This window comes from Lissotriton vulgaris, chromosome 8, assembly GCF_964263255.1.
Source record: "Lissotriton vulgaris chromosome 8, aLisVul1.2, whole genome shotgun sequence".
In the NCBI taxonomy this organism is placed as follows: domain Eukaryota; kingdom Metazoa; phylum Chordata; class Amphibia; order Caudata; family Salamandridae; genus Lissotriton; species Lissotriton vulgaris.
Genome location: NC_141696.1, coordinates 1,358,225,564 through 1,358,243,665, shown reverse-complemented (window position 1 = coordinate 1,358,243,665; position 18,102 = coordinate 1,358,225,564). Strand labels below are relative to the sequence as shown.

General features: G+C 47.2%; 1 protein-coding gene across 1 annotated transcript in view; it reads right to left on the bottom strand.

Moving 5' to 3' along the window:
- The window catches only part of LOC147698732 (transmembrane 4 L6 family member 5-like), a 234,273-nt gene that overhangs the window by 193,205 nt on the left and 22,966 nt on the right, over nucleotides 1-18,102 (bottom strand). The gene's annotated exons all lie outside the window — the stretch shown is intronic.

The following is an 18,102-nucleotide window of genomic DNA, read 5'->3' as shown; positions in this document are numbered from 1 at the left end:
ACCACAATGACACTGTTGGCCTACTTCAGCTCAGGCTTGTAGTCACGGGTGCAATGGTGTCTTCAGGCATCGGGTTTCTGCGGTCTCAAAGTCCTCTCAGGTGACTTTGGTTGCATGCAGGATGCAGGGCTTTGGGGACTCAGCAGCTGCAAGACAAATCACCTTTTGGTGAAATTGTCAAGGTCAGCAGGCAGGCCGACAGGGTTGGTGCCAAGTCAGTTGCTGGGTTTTCTGTTGTTGCATTTGCGACTCTTCATCTCCGTCTTCTTCTTTCAGGTCAGCAGGATCTGATTTTCTGTGGTTAGGGGATCCCCTAAAAGCTTAATTTAGGTGTGTTAGGGGAGTGCAGGGTAAGTAGCTGATGGGCTACTGACCCTTGGGGTCACCACACCCCCTATATGACTACTTCCTGCATGAAGTTGGCATAACCCTGTCCCATAATTTCTAAGTTTGCCTTCACAAAGATGGCCACTTCTGAAAAGTTGTATCCACCTCAGATTAGGCCACCATAGGGTGGTCCTAGCCTGGGGGTGGCACGAATACCTGACTAGCTATTTTTCCCTCCAAAGGGCTCTGGACAAATAGACTTCGGCTTCCTCTCTGATGAGGGGAGCCAGACTCACATTTTAAAGGGTGTTGTAAACACCCTTTCCAGAGCAAGCTTTGTTTCTGGCCTCCTGAGAGCAAAGATTCTCACCCTTGGGGGTCAGACACTCCTGTCTGGTGGCAGGATGGAAGAAATCATTCAGCCAACACACCAGGGGCTGGTAGGTTTTCAGGGAGCACCTCTAAGGTGTCCTCAGGATGCATGTATTAAGACACCCAGCACTGGAATCAGTGTGAGTTTATTAATACAAGATGTTTGATACCAAACATCCCTATCTTTAGTGAAGCCATCATGTTGCTGGGGAACTTGTTTTCACCAGTGTGCAGCACATGTCTTAAAATTGCTTCCCTGGTCACGTGTTATGTTATGTTGTGTTATTTTTATAACGCGCACAGATACTCAAGAGTGTCCCGGCGCTGAGCCATTATGAGGGGTGGAGAGTGAAGCTTAAACAAAGAGATGTGTTTTCAGGAGCTTTCTAAAAGCCAGTGGATCCTTGATGTTCCGAAGAGCAAAGGGGAGGGAGTTCCATGCCACGGGAGCTTTCTGGGTGAGAGAGCTGCTACCTAACGTCTGACATTTAAAACTGGGAGCCAGAGCCAGAATTTGAGACGAGGAGCACAGTTGTCTCAGAGGGGCATAGAAAGAGAAGCGTTTCTGCAGGTAAGTAGGGCCTTGACCGTAGAGTGCACGATGGGCAACGACTAATGATTTAAACTTAACCCTTCCAGCCACAGGCAGCCAGTGCAATGAGCACAAATGGTGGCTCATACAGCTTCTGGAGGGCAAGTCAAGAAAAAGCCTGGCTGACGCCTTCTGGACCACCTGAAGCTTTTTAAGCAGGTAGCCAGGAAGGCCAACATAGAGAGCATTGGCTTAGTCCAGCCGAGATAGAATAAGGGCACAGATGACTGTCTCCTTCGCGGCCCTAGGCAGAAGGGTGAAAAACTTTCTTACGGTTTTAAGCAGGCCGAAGCAGGTGCCGGCAAGCTTCTTGACCTGAGTGTAGAAAGAAAGGTTCTCCTCGAATCACAACCCCAGATTCTTAACGGGCTTCCCAATAGAGGTAGGCGGGGGGGACTCTGGTGGCAAGAGAGTGTCCCTAAACTTAGGTGGAAATTTACCGAAGAGGAGAATCTTGGACTTCTCTTCATTGCATTTAAGCTGCGCGGAGGCAAGCCATTTAAAAACGGAAGACAAGCAGTGTTTCGCAGAAGAGATTGAGTCCATATTTTTCGCCCATGTAAAGAGAAGCTGGGTATTGTCAGCGTAGGTGATAATCTTCACCTCCAGTTTTTCTGCCATGTAAACCAAAGGTGTAACGTAAACATTAAAAAGGAGGGGGCTAAGAGAGGACCCCTGAGGGACCCCTGTGTTCACTGTCTGGGGAACAGAAGAGGACAGCTGAATCCAGACCTGCGGAACCCGTCCATCCAAGAAGGACCTGATCCAGCCCCAGGCTGCCCCAGAGACCCCTATCTCGGTAAGGCGCATAAAAAGCCGTGAATGCAGGACCGTGTCAAACGCCGCCGACACTGATAGTAGTGAAAGTGACCAGCACCGGGGCATATCTGCTCATGCAGGTTTGCCCTCACATGCAATATTAGGCAGCCTGCCTTACGCCTCCCAGACCCGTGGTAGGGGTGGCTTACAAATATCACATACAGTGTTAAGGGACGTGGCACACTGTATGTGTGCCATGTTGTGTTTTTACTTTTGTCTGCACCAAAACACGCAGCCTGCATTGGCAGCCTTGCATGTGTTTGGTGAGGGGTCCTTTAGGGTGGCACAATTTGGGCTGCAGTCCATAGGAACCCTCTGGCCAGAGCCAGGCCATAGGTACCAGGAGTACCATTTACTTGGGGCTTATAGAGAGCGCTAAATCCATTGCCAATTGTGGGAAACACTTGTACAATGCACTTCCAGACGAAATCACATCAAATGCCAGGCAAAAAAGTGGGGGTGACCATGTCAAATAGGGGCACTTTCTTACAGTTGGCTTTCAATAACATTAGTCCAGATATCTTGTGTATGTGTTGGAGAGGAGGAACGGGTGAGACAATTTCATCTATAATCTCACAGTCTGTGGCAGTGATGTTTAGTACATTAGGAAAGAGTTAAAGGGACACCTGTTTTCTCTGCTTCACACAGTAGGCTGGTATACCTTCACTTCTTGGGGGCCAAGAGAAGCCTACTCTGTAAAATAGCACCTAGAAACAGAAAGCATCAACTGTGGTTATCTCATCAAGCTAGGCCGGTCCAAAGTCAAAAGTTCAGTTTGACAGTGACTGTGATGGAGCGTGGAACGTATAGAGTCCCAGATTAAGTTTACCTTATCAAGTTCTGTGGCAAGAGTCTGTTTGCGTGAAAGAAGATCACCGGAAGCAAGGAGAGTGTTACTGGCTGTGGTCGGCGTGGTGCAAGGAGATGGCCGGGTAACGCGGATGGGCAGTCTAGAGCCTCGCGTTGGTGGTCAAAACAAATATCGATGCTTGCTGCACAAAGAGACGGACTTGAAATGGCTCACATTGATTTTCTGTTCTAGCAGCATGGTTCCAGTGTAAAAGTGCCTGTCCACGGTCACAAAGAGCCAAAAAGCTTGAATTTAGGAACTTGAGAGCCACACCAAGGGTCCAGGACATGAGAGGTGCCTCTTGAGAGTCAGGAACTTGCTGAAGACGGGTCCAGGAGCTGTGGGGGAGCCTTTTATGTCCCTGATGCTCAGATCAGGAGACCAACAGTCTAGCCCTTTGTGTCACTCTGGGGCCTGGGTTCAAGGTGAACTTGTAGGTCCAGTTATTCTTCCCCAGGGAAGAGGGCAGCAGGTAGCAGGTCAGCACAGCAAGGAAGCATTTCCTTCAGAGTAGCAGTCCAACAGAGTGGCAGTGCCTTTAGCAGAATAGCAATCCGTCTTCCTGGCAGAGTATCCACAGGTCCAGAAGTGAACTGAAGTGGTGGTGTCTGATGTCTTTCTTTTATACACTGTTGTTCTGGTTCTGGAAGGTGAGAGAAGCTTCCAGACAGTGTCTTTGAAGTGCAAGTAATTCCCTACCGCCTCTTCCCTGGCTCCAAGCTGGTTGAAGTGTCAATGTAGGGTTGTTAGAGTCTTTGGGTGAAGACAGGGCACAAGATATTTGAGCGTAAGTTGGGCTGTGCCCAGCTCCTCCTCCCATCCTTCCAGTGATGGCCCATCCAGTCACACATAAGCTCCTTTTGTGTGTGGCTGTCTTGAAGGTATACACAAAGCTCAACTACACCCAGTATTCTACCAAAGACAGGCTGCAGGCACCAACTGGCAAAGTCAAGAAAATACCAACTTTCAATTGTTTCTTTTGCATATGTCGCCCTAAGTGGGAAGGGTATGCCCAGACGGGGGTCTCATGCTCACTAGACCACTGGATTCAAGGTAGCCTGGCTGATGAAGGGTGATGCCCTCACGCCGGTTCCAGGATGCTTGTTTCCAGTCCAGGGAGGACCTGGCTTGGCAGTTCGAGCTGGACTGTTCCCACAAAGAACAGGGTCAAGATTGATTTGCATATGGCTGGGTCCAAACTGGGGTGGTGTAGTGAGCAAAAGAATGATGGATTTGACCCAGATCCTTGTGACTATGGGTGAATGTTTGCATTGTCCAGCGTTCTGTTCATTAATTGTTTCTTTTGCATATGTTGCCCTAAGTGGGAAGGGTATGCCCAGACGTAGGTCCTGTGCTCACTACACCACTGGATTCAAGCTAGCCTGGCTGATGAAGGGTGATGCCCTGAAACCGGTCCCAGGATGCTTGTTTCCGGTCCTGGGAGGACCTGGCTTGGCAGTTGGGGCTGGACTGTTCCGACAAGGAACATGGTCAAGACTGATTTGCATATGGCTGGGTCCAAACTGGGGTGATATGGTGAGCAAAATAATTATGGATTTGACCCAGATCCTTGTGACTGGGGATGATTGTTTGCATTGTCCAGCATTCCCTCCATCAATTGTTTCTTTTGCAACTTTCTAAAAGTGGAATTTTCAGAATTTCTGTTTAAAATCCAACTTTACCATAAGTTAGGATTTTAAATTTGGTTTCCAGAGACACCGAATATGAACCAGTTAGCTTGTCCCCTTTGGAAATTACACTTATGAAATGTAATACGGCAACTCCAATGTTATCCTGTGGGAGAGATAGGCCTTGCAGTAGTGAAAAACTAATTTAGGAGTTTTTCGCTACCAGAACATGTAGATTTAATAGTACATGTCCCACTTTTTAAATATATTGCACCCTGCCCTCTGGGCTGTCCAGGGCTACCCATGGGTGACATATGTATTAGAAGGAAGGTTTGGGCCTGGCAAAAATGCTTATTTTGCCAGTTTGACATGGCAGTTTAAACTGCACTCACAGGATCTGTAATGGGAGGTCGGAGACTTGTTTAAGGGGCTACTTAAGGGGGTGGCACAACCAGTGCGGCAGACCCACAAGCAGTATTTAATTTACAGACCCTGGGCACACGTAGTGCCACTTTACTAGAGACTTAAAAGTAAATTAAATATGCCAGTTGGGTTCAAACCAATTCTAACATGTTTCAAGGAGATAGCACACGCACTTTGGCACTGGTTAGCATTGGTAAAGTGCACAGAGGCCCAAGGCCAGCTAAAATGAATTCAGCAAAAAGGGAGGAGGAAGACAAAAAGTTTGAGTGTGGCCCCACAGATGCCCATTTTTAACACTTTGGATGTGCACAGATTTCTCGAATTGTTGACAGTGTCTCCAAAATGGGAGCACCTCTGGGATGGGCTGATCATTTAAAGGGGTGTGGGGCAGGTGGTTCAGGTGTCACATTGCAGGGTGTCATGCATGACAACTTACACAGACTATAATGCCAAAAATGTACTCTCTCTGAGCACTGTAAAAACAGGTACCACTATTGTTGAGGTTTGTGGTACTTAAATTTTGATTTTGCAAGCATGAAAATTACTCTAACGTGTGACCTATTGGTCACACAGATAGCAACAGTCAACATTCGATTCACTGGCCATCCTGTCGCTTAAATGGTATTTCGCAAGGTGCATGATGCTGCCACAAATGGTTTCCATAATGCACATTTACCCACCATTCTATATCAATGGATATAAACAGGCTCATTGAAAAACCAAGGAGCATCATCGCTCTTGAGACTGAACTAAAGGTGGCGCAAAAGGAATACGGCCACATGGATGGAGCCGTGAGCTGAACTCAGATGAAACTACTGGATTCTACTGCCTGTGTCACTGTGGTTGGAGGCGACTGAGGGAGAAGGGAGGAAGGCACACATTCAGAGAACCCAAATAAATATGCTGTGCTAGCGGACTCAATGCAAGGCATATGGTTGAGAAATGTCATTTAAAGGAAACATATTACACAACAATTTAGCCAGGAGTCCCACCATTCCAGTTGCGTGATGTAAATGTTAACAAGTTTTAATTTTCTAGAAAATAATCATGAATTTCGACATGCTTCAGTTAGCATAACTAGATTACACCAGGCCACATTGACAATCATTCATGAAATGCTGCAGAAAAGTTCATGTTTATTATAGGTGTTCCTGGCATTCTACATGAATGTGTCTTTTAATGAATGAAAATACAGCCTCAGCCATAAACTGTCCCAATAAAAATGTATATTAACGTATTCTGCTCTTTGAAAGGATTTTGTTTCTGTTACAAGTTCAAAGTCTCTTGGATGAGCTCTGCTGATACTTCAACATCTTATTGTATTCCTGTGTTTTATAATGTATTATTTCATCTCCTTAATTAAATATATACAGCTTTAACCAATAGGATGCCTCAGGAAGTAGGAATTTCTTGGGGTGTAATACCAACTAATAGATTTGTTGGCTTACCTTGAATGAAACATTTTCGATTCATCCCTTTTGCATAATGTCATTCTATGAAATGCAAGTGCCTTCTGTCCATGAAACATTATAAAAGATGTGTTATTTTGGAGGAGACCCAGATGTACTTGGAGTTGTTCTGCAGTGATCTTTTGGACTTTGTTGGGAGGCAGACTCCAAGCTCGTCTATTTTGATGATTTATTTAGATACTTGTTGTAAGAAACTGAATTATTATTTGGGATGAGTGACTACCCGCCTGAAGGTATAATCACAACCCTTATCAGTGTGGACAGTCAAAATCACCAAATTAACCTGAGTTCAACCCCTCGGTAACCATGCCACAGTGCAGACAGGCTTAACTAAGGGGAATGTGTAAAGTTTTTATGCTGCACTAAAACAGTAATAACGTTTAAAAAAACAATGGAAATCCCAAACCAAATTAAAACAATAGAGTAAAATTTAATAAGCAAAATAACACCAAATTACAAAAATCCAGTAAAGGAAACCAGAGATATCATTTTTTTAAGTGTTAGGTAGGAATAGCGCCAAGAAGTCATAAAGTGCCAATGATAGTCAATGGTTGCAGTACACCAACCAGGACCTAAGCGCAATTTAACAGTGAACACGATGGAGCATGGTTGCATACATCACCCAGGTTCGTCCTGATCAAAGATTTTATTTTGAGACTCCGATACCCACGTGCAGTCTGCCGGTGCAATACCTGTAGGATCCTACGCCCGCAGGCCCATTAGGAGAAACCATGCGGCGTTTCTTCGACCAGATCGTACGGGATGTGCTGGCGCCCCGATCTCACCTATACTTTGACACATTGATGTGACTAAGAAACGAGTATGGACGAATATATAAAGAGATCAGATAAAATTGAGAAATAGGAGCCACAGAGATCAGGCCATCGACGACTAATAAGAATAAAAACGGAGCTGCCTTTCCTTTTTCCTTCTTTTTTCTGCCATCCCTTTCTTTTGAAAACTGGCATGAAGACAGCAGACAAGTATAATCATTAAGTCTATTGACTCAACTAAATTTTGGGCATACAAATTTCAACTGACTAAATGATTAAAACCATATGACCTATCAAACATCTGAAGAAATAGAATCTTATATTATACATCTGGTCAAATTTGCATTAAGGGTACCCTGTGTACACACGCGGAAGAGTAAGCTCTTCCTTTGTTGGTCCTGAGGAAGGTGGTACGAGTCCATCGAAACGCGCGTCGACCTGGCGTGGAGATTCACGATTAACATCAGTGTTACCTCAACCACAGAAATTGTTCAGGGTGTAAATAGAAGTGTATATATTTGTATGAATGATTAGGTATGAATGTTGAGAAGTGTGTATCTGACAGGGTGCTCATTTTCCATTACAGAAAGTGTTTTTATGTAGATACTGAATTATAGAGACAAAGAAACTATGTATTGAATTTGAATGTCTATATGTACATATGTATTATTGATTAATTGTGGAATACATATGGTAAAAGAGAAAAAATATAAAGAAAAAAAGTCCTTTTTGATATACTACAAAAAAATGATAAAATATCAAAAAATATATGAAAATCATGTGTGTACCTGTGTCAATCTGAAGGTTTATTAATTAAGTATATGAGCTTTGTCTTATGCAAAAGTATGTTAAGGCCATGGAGGAACTTCATTGTGTTATGATAGATGTTGTCCTCTCTTTTCCCTGTTCATAAATTAAGATTAGAGGGGGTCCCGAATTTATGCTACTGAAACCATACAAGAGTACTTATGGGTCAACCAATATGCTGAGGGATCGGTGAGCACTGAGTGGAGAGCCTTTAAGGTGTGTGAGGGGACACTCCCTTGCCTAGGCTGTAAGGTAAGGAAGACCTTTGAATCTGAGCTCACTCCCTTCGAGAAGGCTATCCATATGCACAAGTGTAGAATGGACACCACGCGATCAGATGGGGAGGCACTTCGGGAGGCCCAAAATAGACATACTGAGATTGCAGCATGCTGGCGTGTGCTCACACACTGCAAATATCTCCACCAGGACTACACTGAGGGGGCAGAGTGGGCACGTTGCTTGTTTGGCTAGTACACTCTAAGGGCAGAGGCACACCTATTACAAGACTAGCAGAAGCACACACGCAGGCGTTCACATTGTACTACGAGGTGCTATATAGGCTGTGGGACAAGGCGACAGAGGAGGGCCTTTTCTGATAGGGTGACACTGCAGCACCATCATCAAGCGGAGAGAGAGGAGCTAAGTGGCTTGATAACAGCAGGAGAGATTAAACCAGCTGCCTGGCTTGGAATATACAATTGTCGCAGACAGGCTCCCACAGAATTATATAAAAATAAGCAAAGACACTTATAGAAGACCTGGAAGAGCTCTATAAAGAGGCAATGTACAGGGAACCACTTCCCCCAACTACCCAGGAGGCCCTTATTGTCCACGTCCCAAAACAGGGAAGGGCAGCACTGAAGACATCATCATAAATGCCCAAGTCCATGCTACTAAATTTTGATTACAAGACACTTAGCAAGATCCTGGCAGGGCGCTTATGCCCAGATTTGCCAATGTTGGTACACAGGGATCAAAATGCCTTTATACCCCAACGCAATATGTCACTAAACATTAGACACCTCTTCCGGGTCCTTAAAGAAACGCCAGAGGAGTGGCACCCAACTGCAGCTATTCTCTCCGTCGATTTTCAAAAGGTGTTTGACACACTTGAATGTGATTTCCTGCTGGCGGTGATGCAGCGGATGGGATTGGGCGAGGGCATGCTCAGATGGGTCATGCTCTAGTATGCGGCCGCAGGTCATTGTTCCTAACGGGCACCTGTATATATTAGGTGCATTTTCCACCACCCAGCAAATGGGGCAGGGATGCCCACCACCCCTATGCTTTCAAAATTAGAGGTTGAGTTGTTCACTAGCGTATTACGGACAGAGGGCCAAGGGACGAGCATAGCGCTGCACAATGTGGAGCATATTGTGTCCCTACATGCTGATGACATGCTCCTGGACCTCCGGAATGCGAAGTCTGGCTCAGGGGCGGCTCTAGGCTCTTGGCGGCCGTGGGCAGGGAGCGTAGGTAGGGGTCCCCGGAAGAGGTGGTCCAGTCGGGGCGGAGAGCGGAGGCCAATGAAAAGGGGGTGGGGGGGGGGGGTGTCAGGGTGTTTGGAAGTGGAACAGAGCCGGAGGCCGCCAAATCTCTGCCAGGGGCCGCCATGTAAATATGTATCCATCCTCAGAGGATTATTATATTAAGGATATATATTGGTGTGGTGGCCTCTGGGGTTTGGTGGCCCTGTGCAGGTGCACAGCTTGCACATGCCTAAGGCCGCCCATGTCTGGCTTGACCCTCGGTATGCTTCTCCTTGAGGGCCTTGGTGTATTCTGTAGCCTGCGCACAAACTGGATAATAAGTGCGCATTCCTTGTATCTCCCACCTTGCGGCATGCCCCTGTGGCAGTGACATGGATGGGTATTATATGGGAGCCCCAAACACTCAGATACATTGGGGTGAAATTATACCAGGACAACAGAGATCTTTGGAAGGCAACCTGGGGGAAACCATCCGGGCACTGAGAGGCAATTGAGATTTGTGGCGCTCTCTGAAGCGGCCCATAATGGTGCACCCTGAGCTGTCGAAGATGGTGATGTTGCAGCGAATATTATACTGTTTTGTGAATCTGCCAGCTCGGATTGCCCAGTCCTGGTTCAAGGTGGTGGATACGTTTTTGAGGGAGATGATCTGGGATGGCAGGCACTGAAGGTCTCGCTAGTGATATTCAGAAGACCTACACAGGAGGCCGGACGCACTGCCCTGGACTTCTAGGCGTACTACCTGGTGGCATGACTTCAGTGGGTGGCCAGGTGGCTGGACTGACAGGGATTGGTATGGCTAGGCACATTGGGGGACAGTGACCGGGGGTCTGGGGAGGGCTTGGTGGCACCGCTGATGGGACACCAAGCTTCGGACTGGTAGACTCCCACGACTACTCAAAATTGCAATTGAATGTTGGAAGAGAGTTGTACATACAACTGCCCATTGTATGCGCCGGTCACCAGCTCATCCACTAGTAGGAATTCCCACAGCGCGGGGTTGGTTCTTCACAGCAGCAGGACTACAGACAGCAACTGATGGTTACCAGGTTGGGAATATGGTTGCCACCTTTCCAAAAGGAAAATACTGGCCATTTCGTGATGTATTAATACTCTGCAAAGGCCCGGACATGGCACTAAATAGGACTTTAGCAAAATCGTATGTGTTCATTTGTAACATGAGTTTTCCACCTTAGTTTATTTTAATTATTAGTCAGGGATCATTAGCACAGCACTAAATCACATTTAAAAGTGCGTTCTATTCATATTTTCTGCTTGAAGCATGTACACATAAGGGCTACAATACAGGCGTTTGGTGATTTTGCTTATTTTTGAACTGGTTAAAATCCCAGTTATGCTGGTAGGAAACCGGTCAGGTGGTAACCCTAGTTTTGGGAGTTCGAGGATATGGTCCCCGAGGACCGGCTGCTAAACTCACTGCTCCTGGTATGTGCCGTCCTGAGGCACACACTAGGGACACTGTGGAAGGACTACCACAATCAACCTCCACAACATGAATGACTGCAAATACTGCTTACATTTGGAGGGGGCTGCAGCCTTGTTTTCTGAATATGTACATCAATATTAGCAGCGCTGCTGCCAACCCTTACAAGGTTGCAGGTGGTCTGGGGATGTGGGGGGGTTGGCGGTAGTGGGGAGGGACCTTAGGGATCCTAAATGGGCCAAGGTGCTGGAGTACACTAGACTGGTGTCCAGACACACTAGTATTAAATACACACGTTTCAGTTATCTACACACCAAGGGGCAGATTTACAAGCCCCCCTGCGCCACCAGTACGTCACTTTTCATGACGTACTGGTGGCGCAGGGGGCTCCTCCAAATTTGACTGCTCCATATTTACAAGGAGAGTAAAAGCCACCCTGCGTGGCTTTTCCTCTCCTTGTAAATACGGTCCCTTCACACGCAGCACTTTGCATTGAAGGGGCGTTCCATGGGTGTTGCTGTGGGTGTTCCCACGTAACACCAATGGAACACATCTCCAGATTTACGAGAAATCGTAAATCTGGAGATGCGTGTGAATGCTACGCCTCCCCAGGGGAGGCGCAGCGAGGCGCAACGAGGAGAAATGTTTTCATTTCTCCTTGTTTTTTCCTCTTTCAATGTGTGCTGCATTCTACAGCACGCATTGAAGGTGGAAAATGCCTGTAGTGATTGTTTTTGTTCAGGAAGGTGCCCCTTCATGCACAAAAACAATCTCCCCACGACGCAGGCATCCTTGCACCATGGTGCAAGGGTGCTTGCGCCAGCGCACGGCTGCAGTTTGTGCGCCAGCACAGGGGGAAGCACAAAGATGCAACATGTTCTTGTAAATATGTCACATCCCTGTGCTTCGGAAGTGCTGCAGCGTTGCGCAGCCAAAGGTCTTGTGGTGCCACACTGCAGCACTTCCTCGTAGATCTGCCCCCACGTGCTTACCACCCCACAGACTGAACAGCACTGACAACAATATTTGCCCTAGGTGCACTCTGAGAGACACGGACTTCCTTCACCTGACATGGGAGTGCCCGGTGATCGTAACCTATGGGCAGTCGGTCACAACAACAATGGAAATGGTAGTGAAAAAGAGGAACCTGCGCCCCCTGGAGATCTGCCTCTGAGGCTTACAGGTGCCGCTGGACCCAGTAGAGATAGTTCAAAGTTCCTGGTCTTGACGCTGGTACTGGCTAGGCGAGCCATAGCAAAGCATTGGAGATCCCCCAAAGGGCCATCCCGATGGAAAGAGGAGGTAAGGGAGTCGCCTGTGGGAGAGGGCATGGCCCTACACACAGAGGGAAGATCAGGGCAGCGTGAATACCCTATAGCAGGTCAATTGGATGAACCTGTTCAACTGTTTACTTGAAACACTAAACTAAACGAGGCTACTTTACAGAGCTGAGGCACCCTTAGCAGGATAATGAATGAATGAATGAATATTGGACTTGTAAAGCGCGAACTTAGACCAAGGGCGCCAAGGTGCTGAGAATTGGCTTGGTAGTTTGGTCTGCCCTGTTCCCATGATGCACTGGGCCAGGGTCAGACTAATTTGCATATAGCCAAGTTCTGAGCTGGGATGGTGCAGTGAGCTAAAAAACGGTGATGGATCAAGCCCTGATCTTTGGACTGGGTAAGAGTGGTCTGCTTAATTCAGACACTCTGTTCATCACCACCCCCTTTTCTGAATCAAGGTGCTGAGAAGAGGCACCACTGGCTTGGGTGAATGGGGAGGCAGAAAACTCTGACAGTTGTGGGAACTGTTTTATTTCTACAATGAGGCATGTGATAATGTTAGAGAATTGGAAAAGGGGAACAGATCAGGGAGCTTTCTTTGAATTTTGAGTTGATTTTCATATTTATTTGACATTTATTTACATATGTGCTATTCACCTTCGGGACTTTACATCAGAAGCAACACACCAGCTCCTCACACCTGGGTCACACGATGTAATACTGTGTGCAGTCTAGTTGTTGGTGGGTGGAGCTAGGGGGACAGAGGAAGAGGAGGAGCAGTGACAGGAAAGGGTTAGATAGAGTAGGGATGGGGAACAGTAAAGAAGTATAATAAAGAGGTCGTAAATACCACCCGTGCCTAGCGTCATTATTAGCAGCACGACGCTACAGCTGGCGATGAGGGTGGGATGGTGCAGTCTGCCACCCCTGGACCCCTGGATACGAGTTCCCCGTCCCGTGCCGCACACTGAGGAAGTCGCCGTCGCGACACGTGTGCCTGGCAGGAACCGCCGCCGAGAAAAAGCGGCCAGCGGTGAATACGAGCTGCCCCGTGACCAGCCGGTCGCGTGAAGCTCCAGCGAGAAAAGCGCGGTCAAGCGCTGAAGTTGCCCAGCCGAAAAGCGCGCTGAGCGCTAGCATCGGGTGCTCACCCAAGATGCGCAAGGAATTGCAGGCGTGGTAGCGACGTCAGGAGCCCACCCCGGTCCTACCTGGTGAGAAGAGATCCTGGGCGAGTGGAAGGGGCCAAGAACGGAGCCACCAGCATCCAGTGTAGACCTCATGTGCCCGGTGAGTGTCTTGAAGCCGGCCGGTAACTGCATTGCATTGGAGGGAGGCAAAATCTCGGGAGGAACGAGATTTCGAGCACGGCGGCCATTTTGAGGTCAGGCTGTCCCCACATATCCCCCTTCGAGGCCAAGAAGCGGCCATTTTGAAGTCAGGCAGTTTCCAATTTTGTCATCAAGCCCAAGCAAGTGCAAAGAAGATCAGGAAACAAGCACAAGCTGCTGCAAGAGATGAACTAGCAAACAAGCACAATCTAATGCAAAGGGTGAAATAAGCAAACAAGCACATGCAAGTGTAAGAGGTGAGGCAAAAGAACAAGCATAACCAAGGCAAAGACAGTGAGAAAAGAAAGACAAGGAAACATGAGCAAAGGAAGAGAGATAAAGTAGTACATCAAAATGTCGACTTAACCGCAGCGAAATGTCGTGGCCACAGCGGCGATCCCGCCAAATACAGTGGGCGTCTCATACTTGCGTGCCCCAGAACCACTGGCCCTGAAAGCTGGAGGAGCCATGGGCCCCAGATGGCAGGAGTGGTTCGAGGATTTTGAGGACTATATGAAAGGATCGAAAGTCACGGATGACGATGAGATGTTAATCGCACTACGAAATCTGGTAGGGGAAGAAGTCAGTAAGTTAATAAAGGAATTGCCGACAGCTGAGACAGGATCATATGTCAAGGTGCGAGATGCATTAAATAAAAGGTTTTTACATAAAAGAAATGTGGACTATGAACAATACATGTTTCACCAAGCCCGTTAAGAAAAGGAGGAACTGATGACTACGTTTATAATGAGTAGGTTATTAGGTGTGAAATGGACACTTGTAACAAATCTCAACTTTTGGATAGATTTATGGTATTCTCAAAAACACAATGTTTTGGTTGGAATAGCGGTATAAATCTTTCATCTGCCCCTACATTGTAGTTGTGGCAGTTATCATTGAATACCATAAGACGTGCTAGGTGCCTGCCTCATTCAGAGGCTCCTCTGGTTTCGATTTGCAGTGTCCAGAGATAGATTGAGGTGAGAGTTACAATTGTAGGGACCCCAAAAAAAGAAGAAAAATGAAAAATAAAAATTAAAAATTAGGTCTACACCCAAGTTTTTATTAATGGTGTGGATCTAATGACTAAAAAGTTATGGTACTTATATTAGACCGTGTGACTGGGTCTAAAAGTATGACTTCAAGAGTTGTGTCGACATGTTTCAGCCCCCTATGGCTCAACCGAGTCTGCAGGGCTTTCGTCAGGACTAAACCAGGGGCAGAGTCAGCACAAGAGGCGGAAGCTTTCTCCTACGTGGCTCTGTGGCTGGAACACAGCTTGTACCCCTGACGGAGCCTCTTCTTATTCTAAATATAGATTAAAAGAGTTGGAATGGCCACTGAATAAATTTACCAGTTAGCCATCTAAGTAACTTCACAAAATGTGTAAGTAATTACTCTATGTTTGTATGTCTGTTTAGTCCTGACGAAAGCCCTGCAGACTCGACCAGACACAAGGCGACATCATGCAAAGGCGGTGCAGCAGAGAGTCTTGCAGGTCCCAATGGGTTAGAAGGTCTCCATCCAGAGAATTGAGGTCAGCGTGTTTGGAATCGGTGTACATAGATGAGTATGCCAGCATGGTAGCCGATCCAGACCAACTAAAAAAATACCAAGATTAGACATCAGTGTAGGAACGCATGAAACCAAGTTTGTACTGGACAGTGGGGCATCACTGAACTATATCCCTGTAACTGAATACAATAAAATGAAACCACAATCCACGTTGAGCCCGGCCCATGTCAGAGTGTTCACATGGATGTCGAAGAAATCTCTCCCATGCCTGGGAAAATTTGCAACTACACTTAAGCACAAAACCACCTCAGTGCCGGCCTATATACATGTAATTGAAGGCCCGGAAGCTGACTGTCTCCTCAGTCTGCCCACTGTGGAGCGTCTTAGGCTGGTCGAAATTCTGTATAGGGTAAGCGATGTGCCGGACATCATACATAAATTCCCTAAACTGTTCACCGGACTGGGAAAAATGAACAAATGCCAGATCCGGTTACACATTAACGAACAAATACGTCCTGTAGCATAACATCACAGGCGGGTGCCTTTCCACCTTCAGCAAGCCGTGGAGGCTGAAATCCAAGAGTTACTGAGAACGGACATTATCGAGCGGACGGAAGGGCCAACACCGTCGGTTTCACCAGTAGTCATCGTGCCAAAAAGGGTACACCCGAAAAGGTGCGCCTGTGTGTAGATATGAGGCTTTCCAATACTGCCATTGAAAGGGAGCGCCACCCAGGTCCTCATTTAAGTGACATGATTTCATCCTTAAATGGTGTCTTTTCCAAACTAGATTTAAATAAAGGATACCACCAGCTGGAACTACATGAAAAGTTGCGCTATATAACAACATTTGCCACTCATCTTGTTCCGCTACAAACGAATCAGTTTTGGAATTTCATCTGCGGCGGAGATCTTTCAGGAAGCCATTCGCCAAACCATACGCCACATACCAAATACACTAAACTATAGTGATGACATTCTAGTCTACGGTTCAGATGTTCAAGAGCATGACAAGGCACTAGGGTGTGCCATGCCCTCCTGGAGGCCAACCTCACACTCAACAAAGCCATGTGTGAGTTCCATCAATCAACTCTTAAGTTCTTTGGACATGTGTTCTCTGGAGCAGGGATGAAGCCTGATCCTGAGAAGGTGATAGCACTGAACGATACCAAAAGTCCACAAGATGTGAGCGACATTCGATCATTCTTAGGCATGGCGAGCTACTGTGCTAGATACATAAAGGATTACGCCACCATCAGTCACCCGCTACGTGTCCTTACCAAACAAGGTCAACCATTCATCTGGACTCATCAATGTGAGCAGGCGTTCCAGGACATCAAACGAGCGGTCGAGTCAGTGGACAACTTGGCATATTTCAACCCCAGGAGACACACCGAAATCACTGTTGATGCCAGCCCGGTGGGACTGGGTGCAATACTGGTGCAATTTGACAACGAAACAGACAGAGTCACATCGTGGCATATGCCAGCCGGAGTTTGTCGGACACTGAGAAGGCCTACTCCCAACCCGAAAAGGAAAGCCTTGCTGTCGTGTGGGCCTGTGAGCACTTTCACATTTTCATATACGGCAAACATTTTACGCTAGTGACAGATCATCAATCGCTAGTCGCCATCTTCGGCAACCCCAGGGCCAAAATACCACCTCGATTTGAGCGCTGGGGTTTGCGCCTACAAGAATACATGTATACGATTACATGTCAAGACACCCTCAAGCATCACAGGCTTCACGTCCATCTGTGGCAGAAGAGTACATCCACTTCGTAGTGGACCAAGCCAGACCACCGGCGGTTCCCTTGGAGGCGATGTGTGAAGCCAGAGCTCAAGACGATATCCTTCAAAAAGTGATGCGTCGACTGCGGACCAATCAATGGCATCACGACAATGAGGAGGAAGGGTGCAACCCACATGTCCGTCAAGAGATGCAGGCTTTCCGGCATGTGAGTGAAGAACTGTCTGCCACTTCAGAGGGGCTCCTACTGAGGGATCAACAAATTGTCATCCCTATGCAACTCTGTCAGGGCGTCATCAATCTAGCCCATGAGGGTCACCGTGGAGTGATCGCTACAAAAAGAGCGCTCCAAGAGCGAGTATGGTTCCCGCTACTTGATCAATTGGTGGAACTCACTTTAAAAGATTGCCCCCAGGGCCAACTGGTCAATCATGGAGATCCTCCAGCTCCTCTACAGATGTCAAAGCTACCGACTAGTGTCTGGCAAGAGCTCGCCATGGATTTCTATGGACCCCTTCCGTCGGGCAAATATGTCCTAGTAATAATGGATGAATACTCGAGATTTCCCATAGCACAGTTCGTATCATCCACCAGTGCCACGAGCACCATTGCTGTGTTGGATGAAGTGTTTGCTGCCTGGAGTGTTCCTTAAGAACTCAAGACGGATAATGGCCCCCCTTTTAATTGACATGAGTTCGGAGAATTTGCGAGGCATCTCAATTTCAAGCATCGCAAGATCACTCCCCTATGGCCTCAGGCCAATGGAATGGTAGAGAGATTCATGGCAACACTAAAGAAAACATTCCAACAGGCCACCATTGATAAAAAGGACTTTCAAGTGGCCCTCAATGAAGTCCTGAGAGCCTATCGAACGACACCCCATGCCACCACGGGGAAATGTCCTGCCACACTCATGCTAGGACGACCAATCAGAACAAGAATACCTACGTGGGAAGGAGCCCTGCGACCGGTGTCGCCAACACAAGTACATAAGGAGCTAGTGGTAGCCGACCACAAGCACAAGAACAAAATGAAGTCCTATGCTGACACGCGGAGGAGAGCCCGATCTCCGTCTCTTCATGAAGGGGACTGTGTGTTGGTCAAGCAGGAACAACAGAAAAAGACAGATTGCAAGTTTAGAGCTGAACCTTTAATGATTACCCAACAAAAGGGTACAATGGTAACAGCTGAGTCAGAGAACAGGAGGATTACTAGGAATGTCTCGCATTT